At 39.5% G+C, this 7,992-nt stretch overlaps 1 pseudogene; it reads left to right on the forward strand.

Moving 5' to 3' along the window:
• The first annotated feature begins 3,551 nt into the window (after positions 1 to 3,551).
• LOC116893353 lies at positions 3,552 to 4,197 on the forward strand (annotated as a pseudogene).
• The last annotated feature ends 3,795 nt before the right edge of the window (positions 4,198 to 7,992 follow it).

The following is a 7,992-nucleotide window of genomic DNA, read 5'->3' on the forward strand; positions in this document are numbered from 1 at the left end:
TTCGACTTCTAGGCCATATTGTTCGTGACAGGACAATCTGAGCAGGTGTAACCATGTAGTAATGCCAGAGTGTTATTTACTTGAGGATTCCTACGGGGCTATAAAAGAGATGCTGACCATGTGGTCCCTGGGGACACCAGGGAGATGAATTTCAAACCACCAGGAGATATCAGAAACTGGTTGAAGTGCCCAGTTCCAATTTTGCTTTTAACTTCAGTATTTATTACTTACTACTACCATTGCTTCATAGCTCATAAACCTATGGGTACATTTTCAATCCACTCTAATATTCTCAGTAGTAACAATTTCATTGACCAAACCTAGTCCAACTTAGATTCTCCACAGCTATGTAGAATTTTAAAGCCGCCACCTAAATTTGTAAAAATCACTAATTTCCAAAGGTGTTTGTAAACACAAGTAACATGGAAGGAAAACAGTTTCAAGGTTGGTGTTTCATTTCAATTACCAAGACTGATATAATTATTTTAGCACAAAACATTAAGGAAGCTATTTTCTGTTTCTTTCATCTCCCTCCTCCTCCCTCCTTCCTCCTCCTCTTCTCTCCAAACAGTTAAGAGTCTTCAATTCTGTCATTCTGACTGAATATGTAGATGCCATTGAACAAGGCATCAATAAATAATTTTGGATGGGATCTGGGATCTGTGAGCAGAGGAGTGCTTAGTGGTCAGGAGTAAAAGAGGCGTTACTAACTCTTCAAGTTGGGCTTGGGCTCCAGACAAGCATGCAGATAGCAGCTGTGGTTAGCATGTTTTTTTAAAAATTCAAGACCACATCTCATGTGTTTGCTTTCTAGCTTTTAAGTATTTTGCTGCATGTAAAAGGAACAGACTGTGCTAGCTGGATTTGGTAAATTTGACTGTGTTCTTTGTAGTCCCATCACATTGAAGGGGGAAGGCAGGGACATGCAAGTGATGAAAGGGTTCCCAGTGCATGTCTGAGAAAGTAGTCACAACGTTGTGCCATGGTGGGAAAATGTGCTACATTTGATTAATTTGACTTGCCAGCCACTCTCAATTACCTCAGGTTTGACAAAATGTGCCTGCTTTTAAAAGATTATAGAGATGATGATTTGAGAAAAAATCATCTCAGTAGCAAATTGAGGTATTTACTCCCCTGCTACTAGGAGCCTGGTACATTTTTAATACCAGAAGGCCATAAGATAAACTTAAAAGAATAGATGTTAGAAGTTTGATGCTGAGGTTTTTGTCATCAAATCATGGAGAATGCTTTAAAGAAATTAGTTAATTAAGCATAATTTTACAGAAAGGCACTGTAATTTCAGTGTCTTGTCACTTAACCTTTATTATTTTTCATCAAACTTATTTATCATTCGCAGTAGAAGCTTTGGATATTATGCCATTTTAAACACTGATATCACCTTGCTTGACCTTTGAGGATTACATCAATGTATTTGTTCTGGATTGCCAGAAGCATAGTTGTAGTAAAATTCAAGTATTTTATTGTTTTGTGTCTTTATGTGGAATTAATGAGAGAGAATGACAAGAAAAGGCTTCGTTTTTGCACTAAGCAGGTACTAAACATATTCCTAGCATCCAACTGATTAACATTGTCAGAGAACATTAAAATAATTTTGATAAAGGCCTGAAGGGTTGTGCTACCTGCTAGGAGGTCCCATCTCTATATAAGAGTAACCTACAGTGATTTTTCAGAAAATAATGACCCTTGGAACAGTAGTAGAGTAATGGCTGAAGATGTCGTAGTTGGAAAAACTAAGAGAAAATTACAAGCTACTTCTGATATATAGAATTCCATTTGTTCCTAGATTCAAACCCAGGCACTAGTGTAAGCTCATTGGTAGAGGTGTTACGCAGAACAAGTGTTTTCTCTAAAACGCCTTCCTAAATTGTTGCAGGACGGATCCAACAGGAGGAAACTAAATTTGCTGTATGTGTATGGGTTTAATACATGCAAAAAACTTGCGCGTGGGAGAGAAGTAATAAACCATTCTCTATGGCTTCAACTGTTTTGAAGCAGTGCTGACCCCAGAGAGGCTGGTGTAAACCCTTTCTACACTCTCTGCTTTGTCTGTCTGGGAAGAGTCATTTTTTATTTTTTGTATCAGCAACTCACAGGGCCCCAAACCCAAGGATCACAGCCATTTGCCATGGAGTCCACATAACATAACACCCACAGCTCACAGACTGGGTAGGAGAGTGTGAGTGGGACACCTAACTGGAAATATGGTCCTTGGCTTGAAGCATCAACTGAGAAAGCTGAGACATCTAACAATAAATAGCGATATTGAAAGAAGTTATTTCTGTCATCCTCAAATACTTTCGCAGCATTTTTTTGCCTGGTTTATAGTAAAGGAAAAATATATTTTCACCCTGCAGAAAAGCATGTCAAAACTCCAATTTTGTCTGTAGAGGTGATTATCCATTTAGAGGTACATCTGTAGGCTCATAGAGGAAGGAGGTGGAGTTGCATCCCATCTTGTGGTACAAAGGTTCTTTGAACTTTCTCTAAACTTAGGATTTACTATTATTTTCATTCTAAATTACATTCATACTTAGAGCGCATTCTCATTTATGATATATTATTCTGATAATGGTGACTGCAAAAAGTATATTCCTGTCATTCTAAACTTGGATCTCTCTAGTCAGAAAGCTGCAACTAAGCACAGACAGGTAGACTGGATATGGATAAGTTTCTGAAACCATCATCATGTTGATATGACGGTTTGTGATGTGAGTTGGGAAGGAAACTCTAGGAGAATTTTAATCATGAGGAGACTATCCACTGTAGATTACATCGAAAACATATCCACATTACTAACCTCCTGAGTTACTCTGACCTTGTATACCAAATGTAATCTCTGTCATTTTTTCTCTCCTAAGGTTCCTAATGGCCCCATATTGTTTGATTTCCAATATTCTAAATAATCATTTTTTATGCACGCTTGTTCAAGAGTAGAGTGATTTTTGTACCATGTCTCAATTCTTTCCCTAACATTTATGGAGCTCTTTATAGACTGGACTGAATAAACCATTGATAAATAATGTAATAAATGGAATACGTACCGCAGAGTGTGAATCAATGATTTGATATTGAGCCATCTTGAAATGGTTTCTTGTCAATGTAAGATTTTGGCTCTTTTATTCAATGATCAAATTGAGATAAAGACCTTGTCATCTCTAAGAGTAATTTCACCAACAAGAACACTTAACACGTCATAGACAGAGAGAACAACATAAGTGGGGATTTTAATTCATAATGGCAGAGGCATTAATTAAACAGTCATAGCATTTGTGCATAAATGTATCGTATTGACTCAGACATATAAAAATAAGTTCTCCTTAAACGTAAGATAAAAGGGAGTGAAGGAACTGCAGTTATAAAGAAATTAATTGAGGTCCAGACAGCGCAGACAGGGCCGCCTAAACATGGAAGAAACAATGATTGCATAAGAAGCCACAATCATTGTTGAGCATAAAGGTCTCAAGAAAGCAGATTCTCAAACTCAGAATCTTCTGCCGTAATCTAGCTCAACTTACATCTTGCCATCAACCATGTCCTACGGCTGCCATTCTGAAACTCTCTTCCCGCCTCCTGTGGAGATCACCTGAGCTACCCTACCTTTCTTGTGGCTCTTCCTACCCTGGTCACCTACTCCAGAACACTGCCTTCTGTTCCCCAGAACCTGCCATCTGGCTCCTCTAGCAGCGGCTGTCAAAGAACTGGCTTCCAGCCCATCTGATGCCAGACTTCATGTGGTGCACAGCTCCTGCCATGGGCCCCATACAGCCCTAGGTTCCAGCTTCTGCAGTCCCGTATGGGACCACATACAGTCTCAGGGCTTGGCAGCAGCTGCCACTCCCTGGGTTATGGGTCTAGGAAGCCTATCAGTGAGCTGGGGTCCAGCTTTAGACCCCAAGGCTTCTTCTGGCTATGGATCTGGATTCTGAAGCACCCATCTTATGTGCCCTATAGAACCTGTCAGCCCCTTGCTACAGACCAAGCTGTGGTACTGGATCTGGATTCACTATCTTCTTTCTAACTTCCAATCTTGTTGGCCACCATCATCCACTCCTGATTCCTTGGCCTTTTGTTGTCTTCCTTGACTGGAAGAAATTATCTCTGATTGCCAATTCTTCACTTTCTCTGACCTCCCAGAAACTGGCTGATGTCTCTCTTGAGAACCTAAAATTAACTTGAACCTAAAAATAAAGCTTGTTTTGCAAATGAAATGGGTGCTGAATTTCTCTCAAATTTATAAATACTAAAAATGTTAAGCTAATGAATATCCTGATTTGTATTTACTCATGCTGTTTTTGTGAGTTGTTTCCTGTGCGCTTGTTTTGTGGTTGTGGAAACATGGAATTTGATTAGCATTAAATGAACAACAGTATGCTTTTGGGATCCAGGTTGAAATTGATTAGAAGTTGTAGTCTGATAAATATCTTATGTGCTCCAGTTTTTCATTGTAGAGTATAAAGTAAATGATTCTGCGTTTGACAGTACAGATTTTATTAATGAAACTTCAGATGGAAAGTGGCCAAAACCGATTTTTATTATAGGGTTCAAAGTCTTTGCCAACTTGTTCACCTGGGTTCATAAGACAGCAGAAGATAAAATGTATTTAGATTTTATGGCTATGGGTTCCCTTGTGCACTGACATTAAATGTTTTTGATTGTAACGTTCCCATGGTGCCCATGTCCTGACTGCCAGTTTAATTGCAGATGTAATAATCTCTTTCTGTGTAGCCTTTATTAAGTTTATGAGGCTCACTGTAAGTGATGTCTTGATGGTGATAGGTCACAAATAGGGACTCCAGTCTGTATTTCCTCGTCTCCATAATCTGAATTCTCACCATCTCATACTTCCAGCATCACAGGTAGAGCCACTCTGCTCTGGTTCCCTGCATTGGGTTTGTAATCCCGCCAGAAATGGTGAGGCTTATGACCTTCCTATGCTTGTTCTGCCAGTCTTCTTGACTGGCAGCACTCAAAAGAAACACAGAAAAATAAGAATGAGTACATCACTATGGAAACAGTACAGGTTTTCTCAAATGTAGGAAAAGACCGCTGTGAAGATTTAGCAGGGTTCAGGGTTGGTTATATATAGCTGAAGAAGATATTAACTCTGCAAGGAGACATGAGTGCCACTAATAACTATAACAGCACTGTGAAGCAGAAGAATACTGATAAAAAAGATTTAGGAAAAGGATACATCTAAGTCGTGGCATTAGCCATTAAAAGGATGAGAGATGGTGTCCTTGAGAGAATATGGATTAAAGAGATTTTCAGTAATGCTATAGGATACAAGACAGACCTAGAATCCTGAATGATCTCACCCACGTGTGCAACAGGAAAAGAATGCTCTCACTTATAATACTTAACCCGATTTTATCTGTCGTTTTGGTCACATGGTTCTCACTGTTTGGCTTCCTAACGTGTCAGTCTCTCTCTCTCTATGTTTCAGATCTTCCCTCTCTGCCTGCATCTCAACTGCCCTACAATTCTGTCCCATATCTTTTTGTACTTTCTACCCTTAACTCCTTACTATGCCAAAAGCCATCCATTACTCAACTAGTGGCTGGCTAACATCTTGGCTCAGTACAAGTTTTTGCTTTTTAAGAGAAGAAGGAGTGGCATTACATTATTATTAACTAGCCAGGAACCATGGCCCAAAACAATACAGAACACTAGGGTCACCCTATGAAATTTAGGGGACCCTACAAATTTAGGGAGGGCACACAGAGAGGTACGACATCCTGTTTTGCAGGAGTGTTCTTCTTCAGTAATTCTTAACAAACCAAAGGGAGATTTACCATACTTGGTTGGCACTGGAGAGTTTGTTAGTCTAATGCCCAGAAAGAATGACTATTACTACAAATCATTTAAATTATTTATGTACAAACAATATACATTATACATTCTGTTTTTGACTAAATCTGCTTTAGTAGTAGGAATTCAAAGCCTAGACTGTACTCCTACCAGCTGGTCATAGCTAATGATGAAACTTGTCCCCTATAACAAAACTCAATGAGACTTTCCCAAACCGCTATAATTCCTAAATCATGCTTCTAAAAGATCTTAATTTTATATAAATGCAACAAACGAAATAGCTCTCTCTGAAAACAACAAGTAGTAGCTCTTTTGGGTGCATGAAACCGTCAAGAAACCATGAACTGGTCAAAAGGCAGAGTTCAATTGATTGTGGGAGCCAGTTGAAAGATCTAACATAGCAATGTCTAAGTTATGCCCGAGGCTTTTAACAGAAGAAAAGCAGAAGCCATCTGTAGGAGAGAAAGATGGACCTGTTTAAGGTCAACAGACTGTGATGTCTACTGTGAGATTGTGTCTGTTGTATATGACAAATATCTGAACTCCTGATGTTTCTCTTGCTACAAAGACAGCATAGGAGTATGACATCATAGAGCAAATAAAAATATCTTGCTGAGGCCCTCACATCAGGTTGAATGACTACGGGCAATTCATGGTTGCTAAAAGAATTAGATTTTTTTTCCACAAGAATTTAGGTTATCTAACCGTGGCGCTTGGGAATTTATGCACATATGCATGCTGGCCAAGCAATACTAAATGAACTCTAGTCTACTTTATAAATATAAATTCATGTCTCATAAATTAATAATTAAAGACAAAAGCAGAATTTAAATTAGGACATGAAGAGTTGGAATGATGATCCAGTATATTCAAGTATGTAATTCCTAAAAATTAAATTTTATGTAACTATATATGTATACCAATCCAATGGTTAAAAATACATGAACAATGAACCAGGAAGAGAGTATGTATTTGAGAATATAAATGTTTCATCTGAACATGGTGAAAGCATACATTTAAAAGAAGATTACATGTTTACATTATGATTTCCATGTAGAAAGAACAAATTTGATTTCAAAAGGTACAAAGAAAGTCATTCCATTAATTTGGAGCCAAATGAGTGGAATTAGTGTACAGATTAAATAAACACTCAATTTAAAAGACAGGGTGTTCACTTTATATTGAATCTGAAAAGGACAGCTATAGAATCAGAGAACTAGAAGACCATTCTAAAGGTAGTAAAGAACAGTGAAACAAGATATCGTAATTTCTGGGATGAACCTAAGTTTTGAAAGACAGATTCATTGTATTGAGCGAAATCAAATTCTAATACAGAAGGAAGCAGGCTATGGTTAAACGTGTGTTCAAAACAACAGTATGTCTCTTTGGATCAGAAATTACTTCACTTAAAATAAAGTTGAGATAACACTTTTACTGGCTAGAGGTGGTATTTGAGATGAGCTAAGCTAAAAATAATTTTTCATGTAATCATGTCTGATTTTAAAGCAAGAAATTTAATAGACTTGTGGTGCTGAGGCATGGCCTCACCTGATAAAGTCGATGCACTGCTTGTTCCTATAAATGTCCTCTTGCCTGTATATATAAAGTTAGTCACTGCTGCACTGCTACACACTGGGGAATGCAATGCCATGCAAGAAAAGTATTAATTGGGGTTAAAGCTCAAAGCACTTGAGGTGAGTTCATTATCTCATGGCAGGGGAGCCTGGGTTGGCCTCAGCTAGCATGGTGCTGGAGAAGAAACACACTTAGACCCGATCCAGGCAGGCAGGGACAGAGGAGGGGAAGAGGAGAGGAGGGAAGGGGACAAGAGAAGGAGGTAGGGTGGGAAAGGGGAGGGGAGGGGAGAGGGAGAGGAGAGGGGAGTGGGGGGAGGCAGGGAGAGAGGTAAGAGGGGAGAGAGGGAGAGGGAGGGAAGAGGGAGAGCAGGGGAAGGGAGGGAGGGGGAGAGAGGGGGGTGAGTGGGGAGAGGGAGAGGAGAGGGAGGGGAAGGGAGAAGGAGAGAGGGAGAAGGAGAGGGGAGAGGAGGAGGGGAGAGAGATGGAGGAAGGGAGGGCAGGTGGGAAGGAAAGCAGAGAGAGGAGAGAGGTAGAGGGAGAGAATAGGTGTAGAGAGATGGAGAGGGTAAAAGAGGGGACAAGAGAG

This window comes from Rattus rattus, chromosome 2, assembly GCF_011064425.1.
Source record: "Rattus rattus isolate New Zealand chromosome 2, Rrattus_CSIRO_v1, whole genome shotgun sequence".
NCBI lineage: Eukaryota > Metazoa > Chordata > Mammalia > Rodentia > Muridae > Rattus > Rattus rattus.